The 18,286-nt window shown below is 35.3% G+C and overlaps 1 protein-coding gene across 9 annotated transcripts in view; it reads left to right on the top strand.

Annotated features, from left to right (window-relative positions):
- WDPCP (WD repeat containing planar cell polarity effector) overlaps positions 1-18,286 on the top strand; it is a 301,344-nt gene that overhangs the window by 47,170 nt on the left and 235,888 nt on the right. For 8 of the 9 annotated variants that reach the window (XM_054701619.1, XM_054701618.1, XM_037527477.2 and 5 more), the window contains exon 2: positions 17,902-17,948. The exons of the other annotated variant lie outside the window; for it this stretch is intronic. The gene's annotated coding sequence lies outside the window, so the exon portion shown is untranslated. The remainder of the gene's footprint in view (positions 1-17,901; positions 17,949-18,286) is intronic. 9 annotated transcript variants of the gene reach the window in all.

The following is an 18,286-nucleotide window of genomic DNA, read 5'->3' as shown; positions in this document are numbered from 1 at the left end:
ATTTTAATGACTGGAAAGTATTGCTTTGAAGATACCTGTATTAGTTGTGGTTGTTTTACCTTTAGAGATATTTCACAACAAAACTGATTTTCATAAATAATAATTTTTCTTAAATGGTACTTCATTAAAAGTGGTAGAAATTTTGACTATTAGAACCTTGATTGAGACAGTGAAATGCTATCAGACTAGTTTCATCTCTTCTCCTAGTTTTATTGCTTAAAAAAATATAAACTCTTATAATTGTTCATGTCAGTTTGACAATACACGTTAAAATAAAATATACTTCAGAAATATTTTCCTTCAATGATATATGAATGATTGTTTTTAAAGAGGGTGTGGACACCAGTGACTTTGATGGTCGATATTAAGCTATAAAGAAAATATACAGGGTGATGTAGTATATTTAAAGTAGACTTATGTTAGTAATATGCTAAAATAATTGAGGTAGGGAAATCATCTTCACAGCTGGACAAACTTGCCCATATAATTTCTCTTCCTTGAATATCCAAAGCAATTTACCAGAAGCAAATTTTTTATTTTGAATGGATTTAAAATATTTTTATAACTTTTTTTTATTATGGTAACATTGGTTTACAACATTGTATATGGATCAGAAATACAGGATCCAATCTCTTTTGGTATATGTTACTATACCACCAGCAAGGCACCCATAGTCCTTCACCATGGTCCATTGGGTTCCTGTTTTCCTCTCTAGTTGCCTCCTCTCCCTCCCCTAGCCTCAGTTTTATAGTCAGATTTCTGGGGTTTGGTTTTGCCTTACTCTAGGTTTTGTTTCTCTATATTTCACATATGAGTCAGGTATTTGTCTTTCTCCTTCTGGAGTATTTTGCTAAGCATAATCCCCTCCAGTCCATTCATTTTGTTTAAAATGATAAAATCTCTAAATTCAAGTAGGTTACAGTATCCAAATCTAAAGGATAGTCATGTTTCTCAATGTTGTTTATTTATCAACATTAACATATTAATGCATATGTGGTGTGTCTATTTTTATCTTAACATCTTATTTAGATTCTATATGTCTAATTTTGTAACTTTACATATTTTAAATAATACTGCTAACAATAATTGGTAAATATTTGGTCATATGTAACTGAGGAATTTGTTGAATTTGTCATATTTTATTGGTTTAAAGGCAGGGACTTGGACTATGAGACTGTTGTAGCTTTTTTTCTAGCATTTTGGCTTTTTTTTTTTTATTTTGATAATGTCCCTTGAAAATTAAATCTTATTTGACCATGTGAAAAAATGTTTTATGCTGGTTTTTTTTTTTTTCTGGGCCTAATATGGGGCAATTGCATATTTTGTCAGTGGGGAACTTATGTTCTTGTTTTTAGTAGAATAAAAGATTCATTCATTTGACAACATGTATTTACATTAAAATAAAGAATATCCTTAAGTAAGTTACCTGTCATACTCAAGTGGTTTATAGTCTTAGTGTGGGACGTGGGAGGAGATACTCTTGAAAGTACCTGTGATGGAATTATCTTGGCCATCTATCCAAATCTTAATGGGGCCTGATAGTGGGGAAACTTTCCTGGAGAAAGTTTTGGCTTACCTGAGGCCTGGCATATAGTCAGGTTAACTAGGTCAATGGTTAGGGAGAGGGAAATAACGATAATTAGGTACACTTCACATGAAATAAATGTATAAAGACAAAAAGGAACTAGACAATGTGACATGACTCATGGGACTCCAAGACTTCAGTGTTCAGAGGTGAAGCTGGAGCTGCAAGCAAGGATTGTTTCATGCATGGTCTTGTGTGTCATTGAAATTTTATCCTAAACACAGTGGGTCATTAAGTAGTTTCTGAGAAACTGACATGATTGTTGTTGACTGGAAAATTGCACTGGCAACAGTGTGGAGAATGGATTGGAAGAGTCAGAGCAGAGGCAGGGATGCAAGGTGAGGACTTTCTGAGTAGTTGGTTAAGATTTTTGGAGTCAAACTATTTTGGTAGCAGCAGAGATGCAGAGAACTAGATGAATTTAAGAAATACTTAGCTTATAACAACAGGTTTGTGATTGATGGGATGTGGAGGATTGTGAAAGAAATAATGATGATTATGACACTAAAATTTTTTTTATTTTTTTATTTTTTTAATAATAAATTTTATTTTTATATTCCCCATACAATTGCAACCCCCCCATTCTGACCCCAATCCCTCCACTCCCGCCCCCCACCCCCAAAAAAGTGACACTAAAATTTTTGATGTAGGTAACTAGATAAGTTCCATTCATTGTGACTGATCTGTGGAAGGAGTCTGAAAGGGAAGAATATACATTGTTTTAGAAACAGTAAACAAAGTGAATGTGGAATATTGTGTGGAGATGGCCAGTAGAAGTTGGATGTAGAAACCAGATGCTCAGGAGAGAATTGGTGACTGCTAAGTAGGCATCATCAGTATGTAAGTAGTAATTAGTAAGATAAGATATTTTGCAAGGAGTATATAAAGAGATGAGAGGTGGATCCTGAGTAAGACCCCAAGGGACCCAATATTTAAGAGATGGACAAGGAAAAAAAAAACAGTGAAAAATATTAAGCAGCAACTGAGAGAGTAAACAATGAGAGGACTACAGTGTTAATGAAACCAAAGAATGAAAGTGATTAAAAAGTAGTTAGAATAGAAGCAAAGCTACCATAGATAATGTTTCCATAGGTAATGGACAGGAAATATAGTGTTACATGTTTTTAAATGAAGAAAGATACGCTCTGACTTGGAGACAGGAATGCTTCATGGAGGAGGTGGCATCTGAAAAGCAGATTAAATCAGCTACTGAATGGTGGGAGATAGATTCTGGGTAAAGAGGGCAGCATAAAGACAGACAAGTATAAAGAGACTAAAGAGATAACAAGTTTTTGTCAACTAGTGACAGTTCTAGAATTTATTTTAGGCCATAGGAAGCCATAGGAGGATTTTAAATAGAGGAATGCTTTAATTTATTTTAAAGCTTAATAACATATCACAGTTTGGCTATACCACATCTTGTTTCTCCATTCATCAGCACCATAACTTTAGGGGTTCAGGCACAGCTAGTAATCTAGTTTAAAAAAAAGAAAGGGAAAAAGTTACCAAAACTTCAGTGTGCTATTTATCTCTGGAGGAGGGAATAAGAGTGAGAGAGATGGTGAGGATTTTAAAGTAGTATTTTTGTTTCCTAATTTGGATGATTGGTATAGGATATTCATGTTATTATTCACTAATAAGTTGTATACATTGTGTGATATATTTCACATTTAAAAAAATTCAAATGATAATGCCATTTCTTTAATTTTCAGTGTTCTGTAAATAGAAGGGGGGTTATGATGAGATTTATTATTGGGTAAAATTTGTCAGTAGGTTGGATTGGGACAAAGAAAAGTTCTTTGATTGGTGAGATTATTGGAAAAACCCAGGAAAGGGGTAGAAGGTGTGAACCAAATCAACTTCAGCTCTGGAGGACACAGAACATTCATACAAATCAGGCAAGAAAAATGAATAGTATCTGTCCGTTGGGAAAAGGAACAGGGTAGCAAGGAGGTATTCAGGTTTAGCTTGTTTTTTCATTTTTTTCCTCACAGTGACTATATCCAAAACCACTCCTGATAAGCTCCCCTCCATTCCTGCCTCACTCAGTAGAAGACCTCTCTTCTTTCTTCTTTTAAAAAAAAAAGTCATTAATCCTCAATGTCTCCTGTTTTCTCCCTACTTCACATAATTTTTATGAAATGTTTTAACTTTTATCCATTCATCTCCATCTATCTCAGAAATCTCTTTTCATAGTTAACATTCCATCTTCAATAGTGATGCTTGCCTTTTCTGAGACCTTATTTCATCAGTTATATCTTCCTAAATTTGTAGTTATCAAATGCTTATATAGTGGACAGCTTTATCTAGCATGAATGCTAGTGGAGGTACTCAAGAGAAGTGAGCAAAAAAAAAAAAAAAGATAATAAGGATAAGCTATATAAAGTTAAACCCAAACAATAATATATCAGAAAATGGGATTGAGCTATTTTAAATGGTAGTCACTGGCGAAGACTTTTTGGGGAAATAATGACATTTGTATACAGATCTGAATCATTAGAAATAACAGATTTTCATGTTTGAAAAATAGCAAATACAAAGGTTCTGAAGTAGGAAAAAGTTTGATGCTTGTTTCTAGAGTATAGTGATCTAGGAAAGTGGTAAATGATGAATTTGGAGAAGTATGTTATGGCAAGAGGTTTGAAATACTTTTTAATATCTTTAACCACTGCTACTTCATTATGTCTTTTAATTTATAAATATTCTAGGCCCTTTTCCTTTTCTAAGTCACTTTTTGGTTAGATGCTACTAGTTCCCTTTTCTAAATTCTTTAAAATGAGGGAGGCATAAAAGATACATTCGTGAGGAATTCTGAGAGACACAAAGTAAAATGGTATAGAAAAGATACAGTTGGAAAATGGCAACCTAAAATGGTACAGAAATAAAACACCTGTACATGAAAGAAAAGCCTAAAAACTTTCAAGTTCTTGGTAGAGGAGTGATTCAAGGTCTTAAAGTGAGTCTTAAATTGGAAGGCAAGTCTTTCTCTTTACTGAATTCTCTCTCCTCAAATCATGCAGGCACACATGCCCTCATGTGTTCTCCACCCCCACCCCCCAAAACAGACACACTAGCAAATGGCAGCAGTGTCATTTGCCTGCTTTAAAATACATGGGGGTCCTCCCTGGTGGTGCAAGGGGTTAAGCGTCAGCACCATGAAGCTATCTGCAGCCTCTGCAGCACGATTCCATCCCTAGTCAGAGAGGTGACCCACATGGCACAGCAGACCTCTCCTGACTCAACCGCTGCTCCCCTCAGCAGTGTATTTCAGTAATCTGCCTGTCCTGTTCCCCACTCTGTCTCTGGTGAATCCTCTCACCCTCACTCCCCACCCCACCCCACCCCCGCACCTCTGGCCTGTACCCCAGCTCTTCTGTGCATAAATAAATAAATCTTTAAAAAAATAAATTACATATATAGTTAAAAAAGATTTATTTATACAAGAGCTGGGGTACAGGCCAGAGTCGCAGGAGGGTGAGAGGATTCACCAGAGACAGAGCAGGGAGTAGAACAGGCAGACGGACCGAAAACGTGCTGAGGGGAGCAGAGGGTGAGACAGGAGAGGTCTGCCTCGCCATGTGGGATTCTCCCTGGCTGGTCAGGAATCGAACCAGCACTGCAGAGGCTGTGGACAGCTTCACAGAGTTGTGCTCAACCCGCTGCGCCACTGGGGAGGCCCCTATATATTTTATTTAATAAAAAAAGTTCGTTCCTTATCCTCATACTTCCTGTGCATCAAATATTTGAGAGTGCCTTGGACATGCAGTTCTGGTTCAGGATCCTCTCATAAGGTTTTATTCATTTGAAGTTTGGCCTGGAGGTGGTAGATCTATGTCCCAGGAGGCTTATATCCTTGCTGGGTTGAGGGTGTACTAGTCACTGTTCAGAGGCCAGCACCCCCTCTCTCAACTGAGTCTTCTACAAAGGTTGAGTGTCTTCACAATATGATGACTGACCACAGCCCTCTCCTTCTGGTGTGGGGATAATAAACATCTGCCAAGGAAGGCTCCAAGCCTCATGGAGGACAGACGCAATGTGGGTGGAACAGTTAAAACTTTAAAAAAAAAAAACCTGTTTTAAATACTCTACAATATAAAAGAAACATGTAGTGACAAAATGATGGGTTTTGGTACAAATATATTGAAAATATATATAGCTAGCTTCATCATTTTTCTACTTTATAAAATATGGAAATAATACCTCATATGGTAATTGTATAATCTAAGTGAGAAATGCTATATATAAAGCATTCAGCAGCATAAGTAGGTGCTCTCTAATTTAACTGAGAAGAGAATTCACTTTTGTTGCTCAAACATAAAATGATTAACACTAAAACCTTGGAGATTTTCCAAAATTGCCAAACAAGTAAATGCAATTTCTGAAGGCAAATTATATGTATTTTCTTATTGGCATTATCAGTGATTTAGATAAGGGTAAACGATACCCAGCAAGAATGTGCTTTTTAGGAATTGACCACTTTTTTTTTATCCATATCAAACCTTTCATTGAGTATCTTTATTTATTTATTTATTTATTTTTGTGGGACCCTCGCTGGTGGCTAGGGAACGAACCGGCACTGCAGAGGGTGCGGGCAGCCTTGCAGCCCAGCGCTCAACCACTGCGCCACCAGGGGAGGCCCTCATTGAGTATCTTTAATGGAAAGTATTTCTGAGTGTGCCACATATTGAATAATTTTTGTAACAAAGTTATACTGTAATTCTTAAGTTTGAAGTAACTAAATTATATCCAAACATCAACTTGGTAAGTTAAGTGCTTTACATAAATATAAATGGGAATGTTCATGAAAAGAGGATGCATAGTTACCAGTGTTTATGCCAAATCCACCTTTTGCTCATATGTAATGAGCTATAAATAACAAATATTGTGCAGTTAAAATATGTGTATCATCCAATTTTTCTCTATTAGAATATAACTGACAGAAAATATTTACTAACTATTGAAAAAAAAATAGCAAACGGTGCTTTGAATACCTAGACATCTTCTCATTGGCTGGCATAGTGTGTGATAAATCCTCATCTATACTGTTTACAGACACACAGCTGCAGCTTGAGTTGGCACCGAAACCAGTTACTGATGCTGTGCTCTTTGCAGCTCTGGTCCTGTCTAATCCCTCTAAGAAAGTGGGTATGGGAAAGAAGGTTGCAAATAGAGGATTGATAATAATCATTAATAATTTGTCTCATCCATCTCAAAAAATAAACTCTACTTCTTGTGGCTCCTTTAGCTACCACCCTCTCATCTGCATCAGTGACTTCAACTCCATGATTGATTGACTCCTAACTCTGTATTTTCATCTTATATCTCTCTCCAGAACTTCTGTCAGTGTTTGGGTGTTTATTGTCTATTTAAAGCCTTAAGTGGTATAATCAGCATTGCATCTCCTGAATATGAAATGCATCCCTTGAATAATTGCTAGCTGTGGCAGCCCAGAAATTTTGCACCTATTTTTAAATGCCAGGTGATATTATGGAATGTTGCAAAGTCAATGTGGTAAACTATAGCAGAAAACTCTTCTTGTATTTATAATAAAAAATTCCTTTATGGAATGTACCAGTCAAGACAACATGATTAATCTGAGGGAGTAGGAAGAATGCTCACCAAGATCTTAAAGGCATTAACACAGGAGTGGACGGAGCACCTGGTATTAGGCATTTACTCAGAGTTCTCTGCTATTTCCATGTGCAGATGTGTTCTGAGTAAACGTGGTAGATAGATGACTTTTCTTTATATCAAAATTAGACATGCATAGTATAAAAAGCCAGACTTTTATAAGACTCATAACTAGCAACAGTGTTCATCTTCTCCAGCATTCTGGGGAGACAGCCACTTTCAATTCTTTAGTTATTTCTTCTGACATGCACTTCCATTTTTACAAACAACGTGCATTTACTTATTTCTTCATTTTGAAAGTTTTAGAAATTAACCTATTAACTATTTACTTTGAAGGAGGAAAACTTAACCATCACCTCAACTCTCATTCCCTGCCCTTTCCTCTTATCCTTCCAACATAGTTATACCACAGATTTTGGTTAATCAGTGCTGTGTTTACATTCTTTTAGTTATGTAAGTATTCAATGTCTAGCCATGTAGCATACTAGAATTATATTTCTATGATTTTTTTTCTCTGCAGTTAATTGTATTTTATTTGCTGAGTTTTTATAGACTTATTATTTCTTCATTCCCAACTTCAGCAGAAATCTATTTTCAATAACTTCAAATGTATTATCTATTTCCATTTTATATTTTCTTGATGCTATACTTCCTGGAGGATGCTGCTCTGGACTTAATTATCTTCTTCATGTAATATAATTATCCTTGTAGAATTTCTCTCATCATTTTTCTAGAAATCCTTTTTTCCTTGTTCTTTTGTTGGATCCTTTTTTTCCTGTATCCCATGTTGTTCTCTTTTCTTAGTTTATTCCATTGTTTGGTGGATACATCCTCCAATAATACATCTTCCTGAAAAACAATACATTATAATTTTTGAGACCTTTCATTTCTGAACACCTTGTTCTAACTCACATAAAAGTGACAGTTTGGCTACCTATGAAATTACAGGTAGAATGCAATTTTTCTTCAAAAATGAAAAGCATTACTCTGAGTTTCCTAATTGCCAATGTTCCCGTTGAGTAGTACTTTAATCCTTTCTAAGTGACTTGTTGCTGATGCTATTTTTTCTTCTCTAGAAACTGTTAGGATTCTGGTTATCTCCGGTGCTTTGGGATTTCATAATGATGTGTCTAGGGTTGTTTTTATTTATAGTTTGGTTGTTGTCATCATGTTGACACTTGGTGATTCCTCTCTACCTGGAATCTCAAACACTTCATTTCAGTTCTGGGAAAATTTCTTGTAGTGTTTCTTTGGTGATGTCTTCACTGCCATTGTATCTGTCCTCTTTTTTAGTCACATATGTGACTAAGGCTCAATATGACTGATTTTCCATTTTTCCTCTTTCTTTTGTGTGATGTCTATTTAATTTTGAGGGAATACTTCCTCTACAGTGTCTTCCAAGTCTTTTGAGTTATTTATTTGGCTTTCACATTTTTATTTCCAAGACTAATTTTTCTCTCCTTTTCAGAATAGCTCTCCTACTCTCAATAATGTTTTATATTTTAGGAAGTTGCTCTGATACAACATCTCAGAAGAGTTAATTCCTGGTTTTTTTAAGGGTTAATTGCCCAGATTTGCTGGCAGAGAAGAGCCCCTAGAGGTACTGTTTACATAGACCTTCAAACAGTTCTCTTGTTTTCAGTCCCAAGCACAGGCATGTCTAAAAAACTTGGTGTCAGGCCTCCCCTGGTGGTGCAGTGGTTGAGCACTGGGCTGCGAAACTGCCCACAGCCTCTGCAGCACCAGTTCTATCCCTGGCTGCCAGGCGAGGGTCCCACATGGTGCACAGACCTCTCCTGCCACCTGCTGCTCCCCTCAGCAGTGTCCTTTGTCGGTCTGCCTGTTCTGTTCCCTGCTCTCTCTGGTGAATTCTCTCAACCTCCTGCTTTTCTGACTGTACTCAGTGCTTGTATAAATAAATAAATAAATCTTAAAAAAATAAAAATAAAAAACTTGGTGTCTCTGGTTTCTGAGGCTTTCTAGGAATTTTAAAAAATGATTTATTTTTATTTATGCATGCAAGAACGGGGGTATAGGCCAGAGATGGGGGGTGAGAGCATTCACCAGAGACAGAGTGGGGAACAGAACAGGTGGATCTACTGAAATACACTGTTGAGGGGCAAGCAAGTGAGACAGGGGAGGTCTGCTGTGTCATGGGGGTTAGCTCCTTGGCTGGGCAATGAACTCATGCCACAGTGGCTGGTGATAGCTTGATAGCACTGAGACTTTCACCCCTGCTCCACTGGGGAGACCCAACTTTCTAGGATTTTAATGTATGTGCATTTTGATACTTGTGATCTGCCTTCCATAGTTACTTGACTTTCTTGATTGTTACCTCTTGCCCATCTGCTTTTTACGCTCCAAAATTTTGTTGACATCTATTTTTTAATCTTGCCTCTAATTCTTTTTGTTTGTGTGTTTGTCTTTATTGCAATCCCCATTCTTTATTGGGGTGGACCTTTTGTTAGGATTTTGTGTATGTTGCCAAGTCAGTTGGAGATGGTTATACTACCAAAATAAACCAATCAAGCCCCAGAATGTATCACATTTCCTTGACTCTAATTCATTAATTATAAGGTGTTATTGATTTAACATCAATTCTGATAAAAGTAGCACTATATTAAATGTACACATTGATTATGAGATACATAAAGTTTCAGAAACCATCAAATGTAAATTATGGTGAACTTAGAATTGAAAAAAAACAGTAGATTCATTTGAGTGGGCCATGTGCTAGCCATTCATTTTCTTTGAAAATGAATTTTCTCAGAGAAAACCTTTTCTTTGAAAAGGTTCTGAAAATGCATGTATAACTTCTATTTTTATTGTGATTAAAACTGTGTTAGATGCTAGGTTTAATAACTTTGTGCTTTCTTCCTGGTACTTGGTACTATTTTATTTGCCACACTCTAATGTAATTACATTAATTATTTTTCTTCTCCTAACATCCCACCCTCTAAGTTATTACCTCCTCAGGTACAAGTACCTTTTTATTTTTCCATCTCCATATCTTGAATACCTAGCACACCCCCTGACCCAGTGGTTGGCACTTCACAGGTGCTTTGCATATGAAGGTTGAACCAAACTATAAGTAATTAGAAGATAAAAGGACACCAAGTGAAAAGTTAAAATAATTATAATATTTTCCCTTAGGTATTACTGAAATCAGGCTCTATTTAATGGATATTGAATGGCCAGAAAAAGAAAACTGACTTTTATTGAACAATTATTATTTGCTACATATTTTAAAATACATTATACCATTTATTCCTGATACTTAAAATATAGAGTGCAATTTTAAAAGCACATGAAACTTTTTAAAAATTAATCCATGATTTGCTTCAGCTTTAGGGCAAAACATGATCATAAGCTAGAATCTTCCTTGTTTTTTTTTTACTGATTTTTAAATCTCAGGTAATAATTTCCTATTGCATTACAGAATTAATAACATTTAAAGCTGTGATGATATATGCCTGTGTTAAATATACTAAGGTGAAATTGATCCCTTCTCAGGGGACCTTGGTAGTTGTTCAAGAGACTTCATTTCAATAAGAAAAGACTGTTTTTTCCTGAGTTATCTACTTTAGTTCTCCATTCAACCACTGAAACAAAATACTGAAAGTATTGTATAAATAATAGCACTGTGACAAACCATTAATAAAGGTGAAAATAGCTAATCAGATATGAACGTAGATATAGCTTCAATATAAGAGGATTCGCTGCAGAATTCTTATAAACTGTGAGCATTTGGGAGTCGTTTACATCTCATTAAGACTTTGATAGAGACTGAAGGGCTGGGAACTTAATAAGAGCTACTATTAAATATAGGTCATCAAAATAGAAATAAAGCTTGTCTGATATAATAAAGTAAATTAAAAGGAAGATGCTAATTTAACAGTCAACCATAAAACATGAACAATTCATGTTGGAGCTTATTTTTTATATTGTCTATGAAGTTTGCTAAGCAAATATTATGAAGATTCTTTAGTGCCTCCAAAATCCCAGTTTTGATCAGCTGTTTTAGATACGTGAATTTATGTTAATACTATTGATATACTGATTAAAAATAATCCTTAACCATTTAAGTAACTTCCTACAAGTGTTTTCTAAGCAAAAACCAAATAAATTTCACCAGAAAATAGGTTCCATCTTTATCTTTCGCCATGGATTTAATTATGCAAGTCTAAACTGACATGTCTCAGGTGCTCATGAGAAGCTTCTCTAAAAGACCATTTAGCAGTGCACAGGCAGAAAGAAGTAGAGTAGTAGCACCAAACAGATAATCTGCAGACAAGAATTCTAGTCTTAACGGCTCCCCAACAAGCTGACTGAACTTGTACAAATTATTTTACTTCTGTAAGCCTCAGTTTCCATATTTGTAAACTAAGAGGTTTAGAGTCTATCAACGTTGATTTGGTGGATGGGAAAGATGCAGTGTGACTCTTTGGAAAAGCTGCTATTCCCTGCTCAGAAAAATACTTTAATGCACATACAATACACATGCACACAAATACACATAGAATTTCATACATAATGTTAGAAGGTTGATTTGAGGATTAAATGAAATAATGAATATAAAGTGTGTTTAGTGGGCATTTTAAAGTGTTACCTCCCCTTTGTTTCTCTGCATTGAGAGCGTTCTTTAGCATCTGTGTTTTGATAAAAGCTACAGAAAAACATTTTTTCAAATCTCTCTTGGGGAAAAAAAAGATTGTAAAGTATACAACTATCAAGTTGCATGAGATATTCCCCTTTTTATAAAAAGCCATTTCTTTCAACAGTTACTAGAGTTTGTTATTTAGAGGAGGGGGTGGCAATCTGTCATCAGAGTGTTGACAAGTGAAATCTGACAAGGTTGAGGTGGTATAGCTGCAGGCCACTTCAAAATTTTTCACTGTCTTTCCTATTTGAAGAGAAAGGATCTCTCTCTTTTTTCATTCTTGCTCACCTTGCAACAGTCTTTGATCTATATGCTTTTTAAAACAGTAACCTTAAATTGACAAATTATTTCAGCAGTTAAGCATTGGTTTAGATAAGAACATTTCAGTGTTTCTTGTCTTTAGTTCTTCATGAAGTATTCATGAAATTCAGTTTATTTTTCTTCAAAATCACATTTCTTTCTATTCCAGTGTTGCATAAAACTAAATTTTTGCAATTATAATCTAGGATTTATTATCATGATCTCTGTGCCAGCATTTCTGTTTTCATAGTCTTTTTATTTTTGTGATTAAGATAAATCCTAAAAAGAAATATTAAGTCCATAGTATTAGAGATCAGAAAGGTAGGAACATAAGGTGGTTGTGAAATGAAGATTATTATGTTGTTATTGTTTATACAAGTATACTTCTACCCCTTGTCTCCCCAAAGCTTGATATAAACATTTGCAGTTATTTTTTAAGTCATGGAAAAATTGCACTTCACCTAGATATCAGTCTCTTTGGAATAATGGGAAACTGTGTGCAGCAAAATATTTAAAATGAGCATCAGCAAACAAGATGTTTGTATTAACAGGAACCTAGTAAATGGCTATGCAAAGGTCAGCACTGATCTTTAAATATTAGTGAAATTTAATTTGTTGCATGTAATGAGTAGAAAGAAGAAGAGGAAGCAGACTACAATGAAGAAGCCATTGATAAATTGTTTAAATGTCAAAACTGCTTATGATACAGAAAATGTTAAATTGACAAGGTCTATTTAACCAAGTGAATTAAATAGTTTGAACACTGCCCTAGAAAAATATTTTCCAAATTTAAGTATAATAGGAGATTTATAAAGATTTGGGTCACAGTTTATTTTGGGAAAGTGAAGGGATTACTTTTTTCTTTGTAGGCATAGAATTTCTTTTACTTCTTTTACTGAGAATGATGCACAGGTTCTCTGGGAAATGAGTCTGTTACATTATGCTTCCTCTAGAAATAGCATCATCTGACCAACTGATAACAGCTCTGAAGAATCACACCATAGCAGTACTTATTTTGGCAATACTTATCAAAATGCAAGATATGCATATGTATTTTCATGGTTCTATTATTTGTAAAGCCAAAAGCAGAAAATAGGATGTTGTTCATGAAGGTAGTCATTAAGAAATTGTAATCACTATCCAATGAAACACCTCTTGCAGCTATTAAGAAACACTAAGGTAAATTTGTGTATGTGCACAGAATATCAATGCTGTGGTGATAAGTGTAAAGAAAGTAAAAATCCTTCCTTAACAAAATTGCAAAGCAAGTCAGTATGGGTATGGAAATAGCCACCAAGGAATATATCAGGGGAGTCTAGAAGGCTATAAGCCATTCTGTGCAGAGTGGGGAGTGCCTGTTGGTGGGTACATGCTCACTTTAACATCAAATACCTTTCATGTTATATCTACATTCTTAAGAGAATAGGCATGCATTTCCATCAGTTTTAAAACCCAAGAAGAAGCAAAAGACCAGCCTGTCTAATGAATTTAAAAGTTTCTTCATGTTTATATATTTTTAGGTCCTATAGCTTGTTTTGAACATAAGGACATAACAGACAATGTTTTTAACTCACTATTTTTTTTTTTTTTTTGCATTTTGTGGCTACTTGTTAAGTGATATTTGTTAAATCTAAAATGTCATAAAATAAAGTGGTACCTTTTAGCATTTATTGAATACTTACAATGAGCATTCAATGTCAAATATGTTCCAGATATTTACGCTTAGCTTTTAGGTTGAAAGGTCTTCTAAACTTTGATCAGAACTTTATATGCTTTGAGATAATACTTAAGATACAATATAGAAAAGATCCAGATATATTTAAAATAGCAATTTAATAACAATTGACAGTAACAATTGCCATAGTCTAAGGGAGCTAGAACATTTACTTGACAACTGCTGTTTGTATAAAATTAAAGGATAAAATTTTCACTATTATAGGCAACTAGTTATGCAATAACCACTATTAATGTTCAGTGCTTTTCATCTTCAAAGCACCATACAACATTAATTAATCCTTACAGCACTCTAACAAATATAGGTCAGTGTCATTATCCCTACTCTTGCAAGTAGGGAAATTGAGGCAGAGCGGGTAAATGATTTGGGGGTAAGTTTGTTACAGCAGGATTAGAATGAAGGCACTTCTGGCTTAAAGCCCAGCATTCAGAGCAGTAGAACCACACCTTCTTCGGAAGACTTAATCTCTGTGTCCTTGATAAAGCATTCCTTCTCATTAAACCACATTGAGGTCATCTCTACATTAAAATTCAGACACAACAAGTTTGATCACTATATAACCATTTAAAAAACACACACCATTTTCTCTTCCATGGCTTCCCTGAAACTGTTGTTTTTTTTTTTTTTTTTTTTTTTTTTTTTTTTTTTAATAGAGGCATGCTTTATTTGTTTGCTGGTTTCTTTGTTTGTTTTGTTTATACATGCACTGGGTATAGTCAGAAGCGTGGGAGGGCGAGAGAATTCACCAGAGCCAGAGCGGGGAGCAGAGCAGGCAGAAGGACCGAAGTACACTGCTGAGGGGAGCAGCGGGTGGCAGGAGAGGTCTGCGCGCCATGTGGGACCCTCCTCTGGTGGCCGGGGAGCAGCCGGGGATCGAACCGGCGCCGCAGAGGCCGCGCGCAGCTTCGCAACCCAGCGCTCAACCGCTGCGCCACCGGGGAGGCCCTGAAACTGTTGTTTTAATCTGTCTTTTTCATTGTTCTCCTTGTTAGAGAAGTACCAAACTATCTAGCTTTGACTTTATTTTTCTTCCGAGATTTTATTCAATGGATTTAACTTCCTATTTAGAAAATCCCCAAATACTTTTCATATTCTAAACCCCTTTTCTGTATTTCTAACAACCCATATCTGCACTCATCCCATAAACTCCCACATTGTCTAAAATTCAACTTAATTGACATTAGCAAAACTTGCTCCTCTTCTAGACTAATCTGTTTCTGTGTGTGTTTCAATTCAAGTCCTGCTTTTAAAACTAGGAAAAACCATGTGGAAACAGGTCTAGGTAAAGGGTTCCTGGAAACCAGATGTAGCAGGAAAAAAAAAAGCCAAAAAGATATTTTTGAGTCCTTTGCCATAGTCTAAGGAAGAGGAAGAGACAGAGTTACCAAGTGAAGGACAAGGCTAACATATGACAGGAGTCTGAGTAGCCAGGTCAGTGGCTAGGAAAATTGAGCTGTGTGGGTTGAATAGTTGAGGCATTCGTGAATAGAACGTACTGTTACCTGTTTTCCTGGCCCATGATGATGGAGGCATGCCTGCTCAGTGGAACCATGTCCTCATCCCTGTTTGGCATTCAAAGACTTCCTCAGTGTAGGCCTAATTTATCTCTTCTATTTGTGTACCATACCAAATGCTTATTGTTCCTTAAATAAGCCTTGAATTTTTTCTAATTAATACTTTTGTATATTGTTTCTTTTTAAAATCTCTCTCACCTATACAAGTCTAACAGTCCTCAAGTGCCCTCTGCTTCATAAGAGCTTTTCTTTATTGTCAAACTAGAACATCTACAAAACAACCATAGATAGCGCTGTTTATGTTAAATACCACAAACATATTTTTGTTTTTGTTGTGATTTTCTGTTATACTAGATTATAGCTGATAGTAGAGACCCTGCTTTATAAATCTTTTTATCTGTGACTCACACTAAGATGTCATACACCTAAAGTGTTTAAAGGTATTTATAATATTTAATTTTTAGATGTTCTAAACTCTGAGATACAAGTGACCCAAACTCTAGTCTTTTGTTGCAGTAGGTTCAGCCTAAACTCTAGGTCTCTTTGAGAATTCTCTCCCCTTTTACATAAACTTTATCATTATTTGTTTGGTTTAGTGTTGAATATTTTTCTGATAACATGACATTGATTACTTATGTTTATATATATGCTTGCCATGTGTTTATCATTTTGTGTTAAAGGCATTAGATAAGGTGTGGAAGAATACACTGTATTGTATGTTACTTGAAAATTACCTAATGATAACTAGAATGTCCAATACAACTAACCTATGATTTATCTTGAATTCATACTATTTAGTTGCCTTTATTTTTGTACATTTTGAATTGGTGAATAGGTATTTCAGAGAGTTATTGATAATAAATAGCAAATATATGTTTTAAGTTGATGCCCAAAAAGATTCCCTTAGGCTCTTATAGGTATTTTTGCTAATATACACTCATTTTAACTGTCTTGTTGGCGCCATGGTGTCATTTATTTTTTTTAAACTGCAGCAGTGTCTTTTCTTTGTTAATTCTTTCTTCCTCATCATGTTTTACATTAGGTTTTATTTGCCCTCAAGCTTCCTGTCCTCAGAGCAGTCAAAATAGCTGACTTTAGAAACTAGGGAATGACATACTGTCAGGATACAAGTATTTTACAGGTTTAGTTAGTGACAGTTTCAATTTTTTCATAAGAAGGTTATCAGAAGTAAAACTCGTCATAATGTCTTAGTACAACTGCTTCTGTTTTGCATATTACTTTCTTAAAATTGAATCTGTCTGGTAACAACTATTCTTAAGGCAAATAAACATTTTTTAGTAATCTGTTTTGGAGGGAAGGTTTTAAACTTTCTAAGGATGTCAGGCAAAACTACGTAGGGCTCTCTAGGATTCTGTTATCTCTCCTTAAATCAGGGGCTGAGTCTGCCATTTAAAAGAGAACAATCACTTAAATTTAGGTCAAGCTCAACTTAAGTCATGCTTCTTATACTGTCATGGAGACTGATAATTTCATGCAGAATGGCCCCTGTTACATCTCAGGCCATCATCAACTACCTTATAAAACTAAATAGAAAATTGTGAAAGTTATGATATGTTAAAATAAATGAAAAAATTAAATTATGATAATTTGGGGCTAATTTCATTTGGATAATTTTTCTATTCAGTATTCAACAATAAGAATATTTGCTGGATTTTTAATTTTAATTTTTTATTTTACTTATAGTTAATGAATAAGATAGTCACATATTTTATTTATTTTCCCCTTATATAGCTGCTTTTGTTGTAAACCTAAGTCATGTGCATTGGATTATATCTCCAGAGAAATGCACGAGGGTACTGAGTGGGGCAGCATTTCTCAGATTACTTTGTTAGGCACTCCCAATTTCACTGCCTTTTTATTTCCTGTGCATTACCCGCCCCCCCTAAAATACAGAAGCCAGCATTCTTCTGAAATTCTTTTCTTCCTTCCTTCAAAACAACTATTTATGCATTAATACAATATTTGAATAATACAAGCTCAGTCTTGACTACTTCCTCAGGCAGATTTTTCAAACAAGGAAATTATCAGCATTCTTTTTAACTGGTGGCATTCTTGAGTAAGATGTAAGATGTTTAAAAGTCCGCATTTTTTTTTTCTTCAAAAAACCTGTGCAGCGTAAAGACATCTTGAGGACTAAAAAGGACATTGATTTGGCTCCCTCCTACCTTATCCATCTACTTATTATTATAGATGTTACAAATTTGTTTTGTTTACTCCATTAGTTCTCTTTAGTTTTATATGTTCTTACTAGCAGATATTTGAAGTTTAGGGGGAAAGAATGATGAGCAGATCACATTTAACTGTCTTTGGTCCCCTTGCTTATTAATGCATGTCCCTGGCAAAGCTTTCTCCTTAATTAGAAACAGTGCAAAGGAGTTATGCTACATGTGTTCATAAAAAAGTCCAGTCATTGGCTAACATACATTGGCCTTTTTCTTATTTGCCTGACCCACAGCTTGCTAAGTCTGCTCCATCAACTGATTATTGCTGCCATTTCTTCAGGTAGGTTGGATCACTCCTTGGCCACCATGTCTACTTTTGTTGGATACAGATCCTGTTTTGTCTAGATAGCAGCCTCACACAGCACATGAATTGCTTCCTTTCTGTTGAGTACCACCCCCTTTGCCCACTTCCCCATCCTTATACCAAATGTTCCCTTGGGGACCACAAAAAGATCCTTTATAAGTTACCGGTATAAAGAATGTGTCTCTCCCCTTTTTGTCCTGTACTTTTAGACAGAAACTAGAGCAGAAAGTAGAGCATTTTGAGAAATTCCTTGTATGTTTTTCTCAATTCTTCCATCCTTATTGGAATTAGACATAAATCACTGAGTGTTAAGC

This window comes from Talpa occidentalis, unplaced genomic scaffold, assembly GCF_014898055.3.
Source record: "Talpa occidentalis isolate TD23 unplaced genomic scaffold, MPIMG_talOcc4v2.1 talOcc4.5, whole genome shotgun sequence".
Classification (NCBI taxonomy): domain Eukaryota; kingdom Metazoa; phylum Chordata; class Mammalia; order Eulipotyphla; family Talpidae; genus Talpa; species Talpa occidentalis.
The sequence above is the reverse complement of the archived record's forward strand: the minus strand, read 5'-3'. Positions and strand labels throughout refer to the sequence as shown.